The 17,830-nt window shown below is 37.9% G+C and overlaps 1 protein-coding gene across 2 annotated transcripts in view; it reads right to left on the bottom strand.

The window, feature by feature from the left end:
• The window catches only part of dab1 (DAB1, reelin adaptor protein), a 247,618-nt gene that overhangs the window by 195,438 nt on the left and 34,350 nt on the right, over window positions 1–17,830 (bottom strand). The window contains exon 2 of one of the 2 annotated variants that reach the window (XM_023339480.1): window positions 1,890–1,963. The exons of the other annotated variant lie outside the window; for it this stretch is intronic. The gene's annotated coding sequence lies outside the window, so the exon portion shown is untranslated. The remainder of the gene's footprint in view (window positions 1–1,889; window positions 1,964–17,830) is intronic. 2 annotated transcript variants of the gene reach the window in all.

Raw genomic sequence — 17,830 nt, 5'->3', positions numbered from 1 at the left:
CTGCAGGACACCTTCCTTCTCTTTTAACACACACACACACACACTAAGCAAACAGATAAAAGCATACGAATGAAATGGATGAAAAAGAACATATCAGTTCTGACACCTCCCTGAACAAGGGCTGCCAAAGATTGTGAATCACACGCTCACATCTTCAAAAATGCATTTTAAATAGTTGAGGTTCGCAAGTTGAATCAAGCTCGACACAAATGGATTGTCAAAATGATTTGAATGCAATTAAATCTCCAAAGGGACTACAAACAGTTTGCATTTTTATATGAAGAGAAAACGCTAAAAGGAGAAGCAAAGAGGATCTGACACTGAATGACATTCAAACAGGTTAGAGAGATCCCGTATAATGAGATGGAGGATGAGAGAAGAGAAGCCGGCAGGGAGCTTTTAACTAAAACCAAAAGCTGACTGTAGGTAGGCAGTAGGACATTATCATTAATAATCAACACACATCATCTAATTGTATGCCTCCAAATTACATCTCTGTAGCCAACATTCCTCTTTTAGAGAAAACTATACAACTTCATTCTGAAACAAATGAGAACCATCTGAATATCAACGTGTGAATGTTTATGTTTATGAGTGCAGATCTGTGAATGTGATGAAGTGCTTCAAGTAGCTGGTTTGACAAGAAGGCACTATTAAGTTCAGGCCATTTACCATTTATTTGACCACAGTATGCTATAATTAAAATTAGTTATGAAGGTAACAAATTTGGACAGTTTTTGTGCCTTAGAGATAACTGAGGGCAAGGAAAAAGTAGCCAGCATGAAAATATATTGAGGTTCACTGAATTTATGTGTCTGATTTCCCATCAAACTCCTTCTGAGGTTTCAACAAATGATGCTCCTTCACCTCCAACTTTTGCTGTGCACTCCTACAATTTCCATCTTGCTTAGAAGAAGGACTATATTGGATGCTTTTTAATATTTCCTGCAGCATTAAGCACTTGAAGTGGGAACTACAGGAGTGGCACCTATATTTTTTAAAATGGTTAAACTCTTAAAGCTACACTTGCCATACCATAAAGATGCAGACAGTCTGACTATTCAAACAACCAACACCAGCTTGCTATACGCCTAGCATTACTTAGAATCATGCAGAATACCAAAAAAGCATTCTACACAATGACTATAGAGAAATCACAGACAAAATATGTCATTAATACATGATTGTATTGAAGTCTGTGATGCGCAAGGTAAAATAATTTGGACAAAATCTGAAATTGAGTTCTACAAGAAACTTCAGTTGAATAATGATGAGCGTGAAGAATTTTGACAGCATTAAACTTTATAATTCAGTCACATTTTTAAAGACAGCATTTTGAAATAAAGCCCAAGTTTATCTCATTCTGGGCTTAAAGGAAGTGTCAGTGTGAGTCAGCTTCTGTCTCCTGTGATGTCAGATGATAAAAACGGCTGCTCTGCAAAGGCCACATGGCTATGCACAAAGCACAAAAAAAAAAAAAACCAAGCCCGCTAGCGATCCATGATCTATTTTATGGAGGTGGTGTAAACTCTCAGCAGAGTTTATCAACCAGTTTCCCATCACTGGTGCAAGGTCAACCATTCCCAGTGACAGTCCAGGCCATGAGGGGATGTGTACATGTGTATGTGTGCAAGAGTTTAAAGCTGTGCAGGCCTCAAAAACCTTAGAAAGCAGAACAGAGCATCAGAGCTGTAACAGCAAGGCAGCCTGTTGAACACGGAAAGCTACAGTTGCTGCATGTGGTGCAAGTGCACACATAAATTCAAATACCAGCAAACACACTACAGCATAAATACCCACATCTGCCATCTCTAATGATGATTTATGCCTGGCCCTGAAGGCAGGCATGCACAACTGTAGCAGTCACAAACACACACAGATCCACTTACAGATGCACTCTCAGGTAAATACGCCAGGATAGTTCTGTCTTTCCTTCTCCGTCTCTCTCGCTTTCATGCACCTCCTAAAGAAGAAAAAAATTACAAGATGGATTTGTTGTAGCAGCAGCTCGCGCTTGGTGATGTGCAGTGGAAAAAACTGCATATTAAAAATGGAATGAGGGAGAAAAAGAAAACCTAAAGCAGCGAAGGAAGAGAGATAGTCATCTCCCCGTTGACTACCACGGTCTGAGCTCATTTACCATGTGCTATCTCCAATAGTCGTGTAGCTGTCCAATCTCTTTCTAGATATTTCCTTGGAGAAAAACTGCTCATTTTGCTCTCCTCTTAACGCACACTGCGCTAAGTCACGGTCTTATTGAAAACACATTTCTCACCGTACAGTAGATGCTCTCTGCAATCTGTGAATGTGTTTGTTTTTGTCTGTAGTGAGTGCAGATGCCCACAGAAATGCTGCTCTGCAAATGAAAATGAATGGGGAAAACATCAAGTTTGAATCAAAAAGAAAATGGTCATGCATGTGTACATTTTAGAGTAAAACATAGGATCACTGCAGAAGCTCTTAAAACGAGAGTAGCTTTCAGGCATCTCAATTATGTTGGCTGGCTCACAAAATCAAAAAGGCAGGAACTCATTGCCAAAATGTCAGGAGACATTTGTCATATTCATCTTTAGAAACCTGCAAGGTATGAAAAGCTTTGTAAATATAAGCACCGAGTAGAAAACCAATTTGTTACAATAAACAAAGCTATGGAGTGTGATGTTTTTATAAAAGATTTTCTAAGGATTTTCCAAAGCACCTCATTTTTGTGGTAACAATATTTGCATTCAGCGTTTAAAAGAAACAAGAATATTTCCTTATTTAACAACTTATTTAAATCTCAACAATGGTATTTAAAAAAGGAATAGAGAGAAAACTCCACCCTTTCTTCCATGAAACATGCACCCTTTAAGATGCGCTTCCAGACTAAAACATGAATCCTTGAAAACAGCTTACGCTACGCAGTCATGCAATCACAGTACCACACATCAAACCAGTCTTTATTTGGCATAAATTTGGAAGAAATCTTTTAGTATCATTTTTGGTACCAAATGGTTTCCCCATTTGTAATTCCACTTTTGTATTTAGACAATGAGAGTCTGATTGTGAGACATAGAGTAACCTGGCTCATGTTAGTCAATGCAGCACTGCAAACACTCAAATAATAATATAGCAAGCCAGTCGGGTCAGGTTGGAAGACCTCTCCAATGATTTTAAATCTCTCATATTTCATCTATTTTTCATTCTTTTCTTCATTAGTATTTTTTTTTTTACATTTTTAATGAGTAATGTTTTAAAAAAGAATCCTCTTCCTTCAGTATTCTGGTTTAAAGAATGTCATCGGGACTAAAACTTAGTTCACCTCACCATTCAAAAAAAAAAAGTAAAACTACATTTACCAGTAACAACTTGAAGTCGTAATTTTCTTTATGAACTGATCAGTCTCTCGCATCACTTTGCAGTAATTTTGTGGCACTCTTCACAATGTTTGACCACAATGAGGTATTAGCCAAATAATAGATAAAAGGGAGAAAAAATGAAGTTAGTGCAGTAGATTTTCATGAAACATTTTATTTTAGATCACAGGTGTCAAACTCCGGTCCTGGAGGGCCACTGCCCTGCAACCTTTAGATGAGCCTCTGCTGCACCACAGCTGAATAGAATAATTAGGTCATTAAGGCTCTGGGGAACTAATCTACACAAGGAGGAGGTGATTAAGCCATTTCATTCAAGTGTTTTGTACCTGTGGCACATCTAAAAACTGCAGGACAGCGGCCCTCGAGGACTGGAGTTTGACACCCCTGTTTTAGATGGAACAATCTGTTTCCATCTGTAAGAGAACTACAGCTATGGAGGATATTTGTTTTCCAGCAAGATGACGAGCAGAAGCATCGAGCTAAAGCTACGCAGAAATGGTTTGAAGACAAGGTGGTGATCTGAAGTGGTCTAATCAAAGCCCAGATCTCAATCCAATAGATAATTTGTAGCTGGGCTTGAAAGGGGCTGATCACAGCTGATCCCCACATAACCTGTCAGAGCTGGAACAGTTTTACAAGGAAAAATGTACATTTTCTACATCAAGCCTGATTTAGAGCTATCCACATAGACTCCATGTTGGGGTTGCACCCAAAGGTATCTAGCAAATACTGACTTGAACAGGGTGAATATCTATGGAGTCACTTATGTTGTTTTATATTTTTGTCATTTTGTAGAAATCAGTATTCACTTCACTTTTGATTATGACTGATTTTTAAAGTATTAAAATAGGTTAAACTTTGAAGGACGTTAAATGTTGTCCTTTTGAGAATAATCTAACTGTACAAAACTCTTTGTGACTATTATTACTGATGTCTGTACCCTCTTCAAATTGTATTAACACACAGTTGTTAAAACCCCTGCGTCTGTGCTGATGATCACAGCTACAGATCACTTCATCAAATGTATTATTTGTACCATCTTAAATCTTAAACAGCAGATTTTCCACCATGAATGAATCAGACATTATTAACATTTACCGTATTAAAACTACTGCTGTATCTTCTTAATTGTTTAAGATTATTTGAAGCCCTTCTGTAGACATTCTTAGAGTAGACTAAATGACAAAATACTTAAGGTTGAATAGGAAATGAGATTCATTTATGGTGGCTTGGTGCCAGTGTAAGATTTCAAAATTATATCTTACTCATTATGGGGCATAAAGATACAGATGTTAAACTCTGAATATGTTCTTTCTTTCAGAGACTACCGTGTCAGTAGGGAAATGAGAAAAACTCACTGAAACTACACCATCTGTAGCCTTAGACTTGGTGTCAAGAGGGTTATTAAATGTAGGCAATTAAGCCCATTTCAAACTATGTGAATGCATTTACAAATTAGGTGTTGTTGCCATTTAAATGTCACCCCTTTCATCAGCACTGTGAGCAAATGTACAATTCAGTTTGCAGCTACTCACTACATGTGAAAAAAAGTGAGTTCCTTATTCAAATTCATAGCAGGTGTCCTCTGAATAACAATATAGTCAACAGGCAGCTTTGGGTTCATTTTAGAGTAAAACCAACTAGAAATAAAATCGTTAAATGAACCTTTTCCTCAGAATGAGCCATTTCTAGCTTCTGACAGCATGGATCCTTTCTTCATTAAGTCTATGTTTTACCTCGCCTGTTTCTACAGAGACCCATTGTGAAAAAAACAAAAACAATCACTGGTTATTTCTTACTTTTTTCCAGCCAGTCATTGTGCTTAAAATGAGATATCTGGCTTGCCATCATGTGTCACATAATCCTAGGTAACAGTTCTTTTAAATTTAACACCATCAAGAATTTGTGGTGGATTGTGTGTTTATACAAAGAACTTACAGTGTTGTTTTAGGCCTTATGAATTGTGCATTTGGTGATAACTGAGTGTATCAATGAGGAAATATAACCTTGTTTTCTGCCTGACCATGTTGTGACACCAAAGCACATAAAACAAAACACAATCCCATCACCTGAACACATTTCTCAGTTAATGGAAACACTGACATGAATACTGTCCATGAGAAACAACTGGTGGTCTAAGCCACCGTTAAGCACTGAGAAAGTACAAATCCCTAATATTCATATTGAACAATGGCGAAATTTTACACAGGCTTTCTGTATCTTCAATGCATGATGTTTCTAAGTGAGTTCCCCAACTACCTGATACAACAAGCTAACCAAGCTCAAGAAAAATACGTTAGTTTTTCACAAAACTTTAACATGGTCAAGGGTTCAATTGCTAAATTACATAGTGACTAACTTATTTTTTTTATTAATAACATGAATAAGTTTGCCTATTGCAATGAACTTTATCAAGGACCAAATCAATAAACTCAAATAAATTGGCAAATTGTTTTTATATAGTATTTAAGAAAAGATGGTAAGATGGTATTAGGAAGCTTCACATCAGTTTCTGGAGTTTAATTCAAGTTTTGTAGTTTTCGAACCATTTTTCAACCCATTATCAATCTATTCATCCAGCCATTTTCCTTTTTCCATTCACCCACCAATTTTTCCATTCATTCTGCCATTTGTTCATCATCTTGAACAAAGTTATTAAATGTAATGTGAACGTCTTGAAAAGTTGTGCATTCTCACTGCAGTCAGAATGCACATAAATAAACCAAGCACTGACCAACATTCCTCAGCAGTTATTGATCTAAAACAGCAAAACCACAGATGCAGAGCCAAAGTGCTCAACAGACAAGATGCAATTTTAGTTTTTAAAGTAGCTTCACTTGAATCTGTGGATACGGGAATAAAGGCTCGGTTAACAACAAGTAAGCTAACCTTTTGCAATACGACTATTGCTCCTTTAAATAATTCATTCAATTTCTATTTTAACTTTGTCCCATTTACAGTCACAGGGGAGCTATCCCAACAATCAACAAGTGACAGACGGGGAAAAGCCCGTGCAGCTTAACAGTCCACTTCAGGGCCAATGTAAACACATTCAAGACGAGCAGTGATGGATATGTCCGTTTGGTTTATGTCTTTTCTGTCAGACGGTGCTATACCTTACTACAGCTCCAAACATGGTGTATCCATAAAACTGCAGTTTTACCATAGCAAAGGATAGTCTCTGTATTTACGTCTCTCTGCATTTTTAATGATTCTACGCAGGAATGTGATATTCATTTTGAGAGTTGTGGCTCTTTGGATCTTCCTCAATGGTTCTTACGAACAAACTAATGCTTTTAAATATAGATGTATCCAACAGAATGACACCAAAAGTACCATCAGTATCAGTAATTGGGGATGTACTCTTTTTTTCCTTTTACACATTTTTTTTTCCACAATCAAAAGTTAGCTTTTAATTTAAAAGCTACAAATTTAAAACAGAATGGTAGTTCTGTTTAAAAATTATTATAATTTGTCCTTTTTCAAAAGGTCATGTAACATTTGCAGCTCTAAGTTTTGTTTAGCTCTACCCAAGGCACAAATGGCTCTTTAGATCATACAGATATATGTCCCTGTGTCCCCTATGTTAAACTTTTGTAAAGCTGCAAGCTGTGCAGGTTATGTTTTATTTGGCATTCAGCAGAAGGACTGATGTTTTAATGACATCAGTCACAAAACATGCCTATTTTTTATGTTTCACCTTATGAGACTTCTCCCCTCAAGAGCCATTTGTTTCAATTCAGAATATCTGACAGGGATTCTTAAAACAGATAATACATTACCATTGAGTTACTGCCAGATGTTTACATCCATCCTACCATTGTTTACTTACACTTATCAATGACATAAATGTCACATTAAATTTTGAGCTTTTAATTGTGCATTAATTTTTTTTTTCCAGGATGGAGTGATTGTGTAACATAGAATTATACATATAAAAAAACAATTGTGTACACAAGTTTGAATTAATTGTGAATTTTCTGAAATTCACACTGGGATCATTTGGGCTTGTTGACATGCTGGAAAACCTAGTTATGTTCACGTTCCAGCTACCAAGCTGTTGATTTGAGAACAAGTTGAGAAATTTGGAGCAATCTTCTGTCTCTATGATTCTGTCCACTTTATTCAATGTACCAGTACCACTGGCTGCCCCACAGCATAGTGCTGCCGCTACTTTGTTTGACAGAGGCTACAATTATCTGAGGTTTGAATGAATCACGTCAGCCCTTCTAAAACATTCATATCATCATCGTGGCCAAATAGCTCAATCATTGAGAAGTCAAGTCTCAAGTAAATGCATCCAAATCCAAGTCCTGAAGTTTAGATTTGAACAAGCAATTATTTAATTAGTCTTAAGCGAATAATTTTAACAAATCTGTGATTTATTCAGAACAAAAAGATTAATTAGTTTCCCAAAACAACCAATAAGCCGAACTAAACTTCAAAAATGTTAGAAAAGCAGAGCTCATGTTCCTTATAAAGTAATTGAGAAGAATTAGAATAAAAATCAGTTTTTGAAATATTTCATGATTTGCGTTATATAATTACAAAATATTTAGAAACTTGTATAAAAGAAAACTTTCGGATCACGTTGATTTTATGACATCATTTTGGGGACGCTGTCTGCCAGCATGGAAGCACTGATGCATACAACATAGTCGAAGGAATAATGAAAATACCGATAATCTTACTATGTAACTTTACATTTGAAAACACTAAAGTGCTAACCATATGATTTAATAGTTAATCCACCATCTTTGAGTAAGAAAATGCAACTTCTTTTGTGTGTGTGTGTGGGGGGGTGTGTTTGTCATCTATAAAGGAAGATACGCTTCAACAAAAGAGGACATTATGCCACAAGACATTTCAAATAACCAGAGTTATTTGAGACATAAAAGTACAAATAAAAAATAACTGTCAATATAACCTTTCAGTATAGTAATGCTCTTTTACGGTAAAATCAAACAGTATGGTGAATAAATGTGTTTTTTGCCCCTTTTTTCACTTTTTAGAACAATCTAGATTACAATCTTTTTTTTGCAGCTACACCTCAGAGTCAGCAGATCCTTTCCCACCCTGTTCAGTTCACTCTGTGTCCTTCCTACTCATTTCCATCTGTTCTCCTCTCCTTTCATTATCTCTCCTCTGCTGTCCTCTTGTCTCCTCTCTTGGTCTCCTCTGAGCTGAGCAGTTGTCCTTGCAGCCCCCTCAATCAACCACACACAGCTAGAGTTGGAGGCGGTCCAAGCCCATTCCCTTGAGCCCTAGATGGGTGACTTCCAACAGTGCTCCCCAGGCTTTCCTCCAGGCCTGTGGGTCTGCGAGCTGGCAGCTCTGGGAGGCTATTGTCAGAGAAAGATTAACCACACATGACAGCTATTCTACAACACACACTCGCACATATCCTGACACATGCAGAAGCACATATTCCCTCAACATAACAGCTTTTGTTTAACAGCAATGAAGATGTGAAATGGCAGACTACAGTGTAACACTATTCTTGTAGATTCTCCTACTAATATTGTACAAAGTGGGCAAATATCAAGAGTGTGTGTGCAAGCAGGGGTGCTCACTTGGGCTGTGTGCTGGGTAAGTAATCCTGCTGAGGATATTGATTTTCTATGGAGGGGAGTACACAAGCAGATACATATCTTTATCGGGCTCAGATGTAAGCACACTGTAAGGAAATGGAGTCGTCTGGATGTTATTCCCTAATCTGCTGCATGGGAGCTGCAGATTATATCCATGTCCAAGATCCGGCCGATGCTAATCTGCTGCATGTACTGTGTGTGTTTTTGTCCGTCTCTCACATTCAGATACATACTTTTGTACAACAGAGTGATCTCATCACGCAAATGTGCACAAAAGAAAAAGATTCCTCTAGCAGCACTCTTTAGTGTGGAAGTTATTGCTGCTCAATGGAGTTAAAGTTGGAACTTTGTGGTGGCCAGTCAACATGTGAAAATGACGGCTCATTCTCCCTAAAACACACTTTCACAATTTGAGCCAGATAAACTTCATCCTATCTGCAAATATTGATGCTGAAGTTGGACCTGACCAGATCCAGATCATAGCGCTCCACCACAGGCTTAACAGGAGACACTAGGCATGATGGGTGCAACAGTTCACCTTCTGCTCTTCTGAAACCGATCCACTCTGGAAGAAGGGGAATCTGGACTCATGAAAACAACATGACCATCTTCAATTGCTTCAGAGTACAATCCTTATGCTGCCTTGCAAACTGAAGCCTTTTTCTCTGGTTAGCCACATTGATTAGTGGTTTTATTTGGGCTACACAGATAATCACTTTCAGTTCCTGGGGTTCGTTTTTGCATTTTGTGTGTGGAAATGTTCTTACATTCACTAACTATCGTAGTCAGGAGTTCCAGTGCTTCTACCTATTTAATTGCACAGAACATTTCTGTAGAACAATTTTTGCAATTTCCTTAGATTTTTTCTCTGCCTGATGCATGTCGATTATTTATCCGTTCTTAAACAGACCAACATCTCGTGACAGGGTATTTGAAGTAAAGAGAAGCTTCTTATTTCATCAGTCGGAGGTAAATAACTTGTGATCAGCTGAAAGACAGTTACCCATGCGGCAATTAACTAATAGGAAGCTCATACCCGTTTGCTAAGTGAAATCCAGGTGGTGTCTTTTTTGGTGGGCCGGGCAGTGAAGATGCTTTAACTTCTAAGGAGGAGTGATTACTAACATGGTTCACAGGTGAGTTAATTAAGAAAATACTCAACTACTGTGAGGGGAGGAGGACTATGACGAGGGAAACAGAATACAAAATGAACACGGAGATCTAGGGAATTCACAAAAACCAGAAAAATAACACAATCCAACAAAGGGCTCAATCACAAAGGAAGCCTGGAGTAAAGGCATGATGAAAAACAGAAACAAAACAGGTCTGGACGAACAGTCCTTTGCAATTAAGAATGGTCATTTATCTAATTTGCAATTCAACAAAAGCAAACATAAAAATGCCAACTTGAAGGAAGACATCTTCAAAATAAAACAGAAACTACCATCTACAAATCTAAATGTAAGAAATTCCTAAAGAGCAGAACACAGCCCAATGATATAAAACTGAGGAATAAACTAAATTCAGTATGTTATATTTGGAAAATAATCAACATATAAAACCAAAGTACTAATGGTAACAACAGTGTTTTGCTTTGGAAGGACTCCTTTTTCACACACACACACACACACACACACACACACACACACACACACACACACACACACACACCCCACACACACACACACACACGCCCCACACACACACACACACACACCCCACACACACACACACACACACACACCCACGCCCACACACACACACACAGTGTGACATCACCTCTGCTGTTATTATAAAAAAAAATAATAACTTAAGGCAGGAAGGCAGCAGCAAATACATACAAACACATACAATGGTAATCTCAAAAAAATAAACCCAGCAGTCTGGCATGTCGGCAGGAGAGAGAGCAATGCAAACCGCTGTGTCCCACATACATTCTCGACACACTGCCTGCCTTCTTCAACGCTCATATAGCCATCCCCTCCCCACTGCACTCCCTCTTCTCTGCCGTCTCCACACCCCACTTCACCCGTCTACCTCCCACCACCCCACAACAGAATCCCAGCAGCAGCTCACAGGAGAGGTGGCACACTTTGAGGATAAATTTAGAAATGAGGAGCAATCCCAAGGCCGGCACAGAAAGGAGAAAAGTGGAGACAACACACATTTATGTCTGAATACACACCGATATCTCAACATGTTGTCAGCGCATGCGGAGCTGTGTTATGTGCAATATAAACATTCACGGGAGTCCAGGTTTTACTGAGAACACAGGTTAGATGTTGAGAAGTTAAGGGGAAGGCGAGGAGGAGAGCAATATATAGCATTGTCATCCTCGGCTGTGATGTGAATCGCAATGCCAGAGCTGGATGGACCCCTGAAGAGGTGGAGACACAAAGTGACTTTGAGGCTTCAGAAGGACACTTTGTTCCTTAAGTTCTTGGGTAAAAACTCATCTCGGGGAGATTCGTTCTTACAAACACACACAGAGTCACACGCTCCAACAAATCTGCTTCAGTGTGCAATAGCCTCTCTGCTTCACTGCTCAACCCTGAACAACCGCTTTCCTCCCTTATAACACCCCTGCTGCCCTCCATCTCTCTCCTCCCCTTTCTTATCCAATTTTATTATTACTATCTCACCTCTCTTTTCAACCGTTGCCCCCTTCCACCATTGAGCTACCCTCCAGTCCTGAGGGATCTAATCGACTATCCAACCATTTATCACCACTGCATACATTTTACTAAAGGTACTCAGAGGGAAATAAAAACTCTTGGCTTTGGTAAATTTAAAGTTCTTGGCTAAGTAATTGGGAGCTGCCCAAAGAGAAGATAGTACAGTTTAATGATTATTTATAACTTTTCAGTAAGGTGAATAAAACCACACACACTCACTAAAAGAAGCAGAATACAGTCTTATATCAGACATAAACAAACCATCTGCTGTGATGTCTCTAAAGATTAGATGTCTTTAACTTGATGCATTTGGATGCATGGGGTGAAATCTAATTAATGTTGCTGCCAGGTTCTGAAAATAGTTTGCTTTAGGATGTGTATATGATGAGTTTTGCTTTTTTTCTTCTTCAGTTTTTCCTTGTTATTGAAATAATTTATCATTATCGTCTTATTTTTTTGTTAAGCTAGGAACGCCTGCTCCCTCCACCAGACTGATGGTGAATCACAGTCGCTGCTGAATGAGGATGTTTCCCTCACAGTGGGATGTAAATGTAAAATATCTTCTTGTTTTGTTCTTGTCTGTTTTAGGAAAAAAGTTAAAAGGTTTATTTGCAGTTTAAGATTTATTTAAAAGCGTTTTCAATCACTACGACACCAACAACAAATTATTACATGTTAGGATTTCTCAGCCATGCTTTCAATTTTAAAAGAGGCATGTCATTTTATTTTCTATTATTTGGCTGATGTTCTCATGCCTCAAACAACTGCAGTGAGATCGTGAAGCCAGAAAAACTGAAACAGTCAAATTTGAAAATATTTCTTTACCTCCAGACTTTAGAAGTCTAACTCTACTCTATATGAGAGCGAAATACGCGTCTGCAGTGCTACTTCACCATCCTGTGGTCTTCAGAATCATGCACACTTAAGAGCTGATCAAATCACAGAGGGAAAAGTGGGCCATGGTTATACAGCATCAATGATTATGTTTTGTTTCCATCAGCCATGCTTAAACGCCAACACAAAACTCCAGAGATTCAAAGTCATGTTATGCTATTGTGTTTAAAAGTTACATTTAGGTGTAGAGTTGGTTTGTGTAATGTTAGCATAAGAAATATGAGTTTTTTAACTTTATTTTTGTTAATCTTGCAAAGAAATATGTTTTTAATGGAAACCATACCATTGTTGCTGCATGTCTTTTACAGTCGCCGACTGATTTTGTTTCCTAAGGGTGGCCATGGTGTGAGCTCTGGTCTCATCAATCTGACCAGTTTTCTTGTCCAGAGCCTGAAGCTGCCACCTCTGTGTTTCACTGTAAGAATGATGAATTTAGGTTTAGGGTTGGGGTGGTTGTCTACCTAAAACATATGGTGGACAACCTAATCTTTGCAGATGGAGATGTACGATACATTTTCAAATGGTAGACTCAGTTCTCTCTAGGACATACAAAGCTGAAGTATAGTTTTATAATGTAATCCTGCTGCTTTAAACTTTATAAATTACTTTATGCCTGACATATTATTGGTTTTCTGTTTGTTCACAAGTGTCTCTGAGGCCTTCACAAAACATTTGTACTTACACAAAGGTGGACTCTATTTACAACTTAAGGGAAATGTCAAAAATATATATTTAAGCTTTTGGGTCTGACCAAGTAAATCAAAGTTTAAAGAATTATATATATATAAGCAGTGTAGATAAAAAAAATTAAACAAGTGTAAAAATATTGTGTGCAAGAAGGAGAGTGCTGCAAAAAAGGAGAGCAAGGGAAGAAGGATTAGTTACTCTTGCCTTTTGACAGATTTGCTGTAGGAATAAACACAACTGGGAATAGTAGAGATCAATAATCTCACTGCCACAAACACAAACACACACACACACACACGCTCAAAGAGGCTGGTGTGGATCAATACACCTGGTGGAACAGCATTCCGGTGAACAACATTAATGAACACACATCTGTATACAGCAAATATCTCATGGAACAAATCACTATATGCCACATAACCTCACACATCCAACAGACATGTTATGAGCATCCCAGCAGTTCCACTAACATGGAAGTAAAATGATGAGTAGATTTCAGACTTTTGTTACCTAAAAAACTTTAAAAGTGTCATACTCTTAACTTTAAAGTCCCTAAAGGCAATTCAATACGACTAATTACCGTAAAGTAGGTAACGTTTACAAAAAAGTTTTTTTTACATATTTGTCCAGTCACAATTTTGTGATCAGTGATATCAGTAACACATTACTTTGTAACGCTTTGCTTTAATCCGGCGTCTCAGGGTGGGGAAGCAGTACGGCACCAACACTGTTTATAGTGGGGATGGTGTGCTGCTGACCTCTACTCGGGACGTTGTGGGCCGGTGGGCAGAGTACTTCGAAGACCTCCTCAATCCCACCAACCCTTTTTTCAGTAATGAGTAATATAATGCTTTATTATTTCTAGTGCTGCATGGAAGGCAGTTTTCTGGCCGGTCACCGATTATCGATCTTTTAAAAACCTTAACCTGTCAATTCTGATTTTGGTCGATTTTTTTTGTCTGATATGTTGCTCAATATAGCAAGATGTTGTTGAGTTGGCAACAGTGGGGTAACTACTGTTAAATGTAAACGTGCAGACATGACTTGGTGGGCCGGACTGTCAGTCAAACCTTTCTTACCAGAGAACAAAAGAGGATAGTGGTTGATTCTTAGACCTTTGCCAAGCTAGATAAGATCGGCGGATAAGATCAACTTCATATGTAAAAATCGGCCGATCAATGATCTCCCAAAATTAAGAAAATTGGCACAGATAAATCGATCGGCCAATAAATCGGTGCACCCCTAATTATTTCCAATCGTGTACTCAGATAAAGTAATCAAAGTTAGTGCTTTACCATTTTCTCATTTTACTTAGTAAAAATATATATTGTTGCTGCCCTTCTCTGCCTCCTCCCTGTGGTCCTCCTGCCATATGCAGAAATGCACCACTGGGTCAGAAAAGACCAATTGAGGCTTGCATTTCTGAGCAACACGCAAGGAAGGGGCAATATGACAGGAAGTTCTGGAGAGTGGGAGGCTGAGTAAATATCAGCTCCTTTCAAACAGCATCTACAAAATTACATTTTACTGCACAGATGGGGGAAGGACAACCTGACCCACTCTACATATCTGTGTCACTCCACAATCAAGAATGAGGCATGTAAGGGCCAACTTGGAAAGCAGTGAAGAAAGTAAAATCAATATGGGAGCTAAATTAGAAAAAGAAATATGTCCCTTTTCCAAACACGATAAAAAAAAAAAAGTCAGACTCTAAAAGCACCTAAATGTTAATTGTGTAAGGTGATGTACCTTACCCAAAAAGGATTTATATTAACACAGAAACTCTGAAGAGAAATCTGATTAATCTCTTGATCTTCACTTTCAATTAAAATTCCATTTCACCACATGTAAGCCTATTTTCTACCTTTCGTAATCTAAAGACACACACACAGAGTGATATGTGGCTGTACCTTAGGAAAGTATTAATCTTCATCTTGTAAATAGAGCTGCATCTCTTCTACCTGTCTGTGCTGTGGGTTCGCTGACCTGGTCTTATCTGCAAAGTTTTCACTAAAAAGGAATCTAATTTTGGATCCTCTAATTTCACTAAGAGTGGGATGTGAATAATAATAGGTGTATTACCTGGCAAGCAGACAGAAGAGGCTAATGCATTCGACTAATGATACACAGTTTGCTGCTTTCACACAGTGGCTCAGTGTTTAGCATCAGAGAATCCAATTTTTGCTGGCATGAGTTAAAATTAAAATCGACTCAACACGTGTGTACTTGCTCTGTTTTAACAGCACATACTGACAAGAACCTACATTTCAGTAAATATCAAGTAACAAAAGTCAGAAGTTTGAGAGAAGCTGATGTGATGAAGCATTTCTCCATTTTCCAGACTGTTATTTATGAGAAGGAGAAAATATGACATACTTTTTGGAGCTTAAAGTACAAAAACAACAATTAGTGGCAAATTGTTAAAGCGTCTTTGGAATGATGTAACTAAAACAATTAAATACACTGAATATATTAAAGTTTTATGGCTAAATAATAGATAAATGTGTTAGGTTTCAAAAGAAAAACTCACCCAATACTTACTATATAATATCCGTTACTCTATTAGATTAATTAATTTAAAAGTAGCATAAAGCTGCAGCACATTATCGATTACATGGTTTTACACTTCAGACGCAACTGATTAAGAATCAACTTACTACAGTTTTTGCCATTAGAGCGTAATTGCAACCTTGTCTTTGGCCTCAATCAAAACTGTCAATTCAAACAAAGCTCATACATACTCATGAAATTGTTTATATTTATTTGTGCAATAGAAATGTGGCAGAAAAAAAAAAAGATCAACAGTATTTTCATGTTGAAGATGCAGCAATATTTATTTTAAATCACTCAACTGTTGAACTAAAGTAAAATAAACTGACCAGAAAGTCTTCGCTGTGTAAACCCAAAAGAAAAACTTTTGTTATTGGAGAGACTGTGTGTTTCTGCAAAGCCTGTATCTACTTCCATCTTCACTATCTTTTATTATTTTCTTTGTCCATTTCTCTCTCACACACAAGCCAACTCCTTGAATTAAATGTGGAGCTATTAATCAAAACCTGAGCTGAATCATTGTCTGTCCTGCACACTTGGATTGGGACAAACAAGAAACAGAAAGAAAGAGGGAAGACAGAAAGAGAGCAAGTGGGACCAACTCACAATGAAAATACTATGTTAAAGATTTGGATACATGTTCTAGTAATAATTTAATTTGGATGTAAATAAAAGATTAAACGCCTCAGCTATTATTCAAATTGTATAAAACAAAGCAGTGTGAAAGTACATCGTCAGCATATATCAAGAGCTGCCAAATGTTAAATATTATGGCAAGAAAACAATAAATCATCAGTTTGTGCAAAATAATCTGCTCTGCGTGAAGTAGAAAGCATACTAGTCCGTGCTTCTATGTGGAAAAAAAAACACACAACAGCACCGCACCATTCACAGTGTCAGCTACTGTCTGGCGTTTGATCTCAAGGTTGATCCATCAATCTTCCAGTTGTAAACCACATATCCATGATGGGTCTGTGGAGCAGCAGGATAAAGCAGGAAAGCAAGCCATCCTTTGATCCGGTAAGACTCTCTATCTCATTCTGGGGGATACCAAGTTGTTCCCGGATCCCATCATGAACAGCACAAAAATGATCAGTGGCAGACTTGCTGGATCTGCAAACAAGCTTTTCCTTTTGCTGAAAAGAGAAGACCATTCTAAATCACATGTGATCTGGGCAAGCAAATTCCAGTGACCCATTGAGCAAGTTCACAAAAGAGACCTGCTCCAATATTCCAGTATGAAAGCCACAGTGATTGAGCTCAAGGTTCTTAAGTTAGTCATGGCCCTCTTTCAAACACCCTGGAGCAAAATTTTCACAGCAAAACTAAGAAACAAGATTCCTCTATATTTGGAAACTGCCATAGTAATAGTAGCAGGTGATGGTGAAGGTTTCCACACCTTCATCATTAGTTTCAGCCTTGCTGTGGAGGAGCAAGGTTTTGAAACGAGGCACCAAGACCCTCACAGTTAAACTTGTAGTTTCCCTAAAACTATTATAGAATAATATTTTGAGCCACTTAATGTGCTGCTTTTGGCATTTTTCTTCTTGACATCTGTTTGATAGCATGACAAATACAGTACAGACCAAAAGTTTGGACACACCTTTTAATTCAATGAGTTTCCTTTATTTTCATGACTATTGACATTGTAGATTCACACTGAAGGCATCAACACTATGAATAACACATGTGGAAATATGCACTAAACAAAAAAGTGTAAAACAACTGAAAATACCCCTTATATTCTAGTTTCTTCAAAGTAGCAACCTTTTGCTGTGATTACTGCTTTGCACACACTCTGCATTTTCTTGATGAGCTTCAAGAGGTCGTCACCTGAAATGGTTTTCACTTCATAGGTGCCCTGTCAGGTTAATAAGTGGGATTTCTTGCCTTATAAATAGTCATAAAAATGAAGAAAACCCATTTTAATTAGAAAGGTGTGTCCAAACTTTTGGTCTGTACTGTACATCTCGCAATCAAACTACAGATTGAAAAAATGCAACTATTTTTTGATCAACCAGCCTACATGCAAATTGGAGATATGCACATTCCTCCAAAGCTGGCATGTTTATAGCAC

This window comes from Xiphophorus maculatus, chromosome 9, assembly GCF_002775205.1.
Source record: "Xiphophorus maculatus strain JP 163 A chromosome 9, X_maculatus-5.0-male, whole genome shotgun sequence".
NCBI lineage: Eukaryota > Metazoa > Chordata > Actinopteri > Cyprinodontiformes > Poeciliidae > Xiphophorus > Xiphophorus maculatus.
This window is presented reverse-complemented; position numbering and strand designations above follow the sequence as displayed.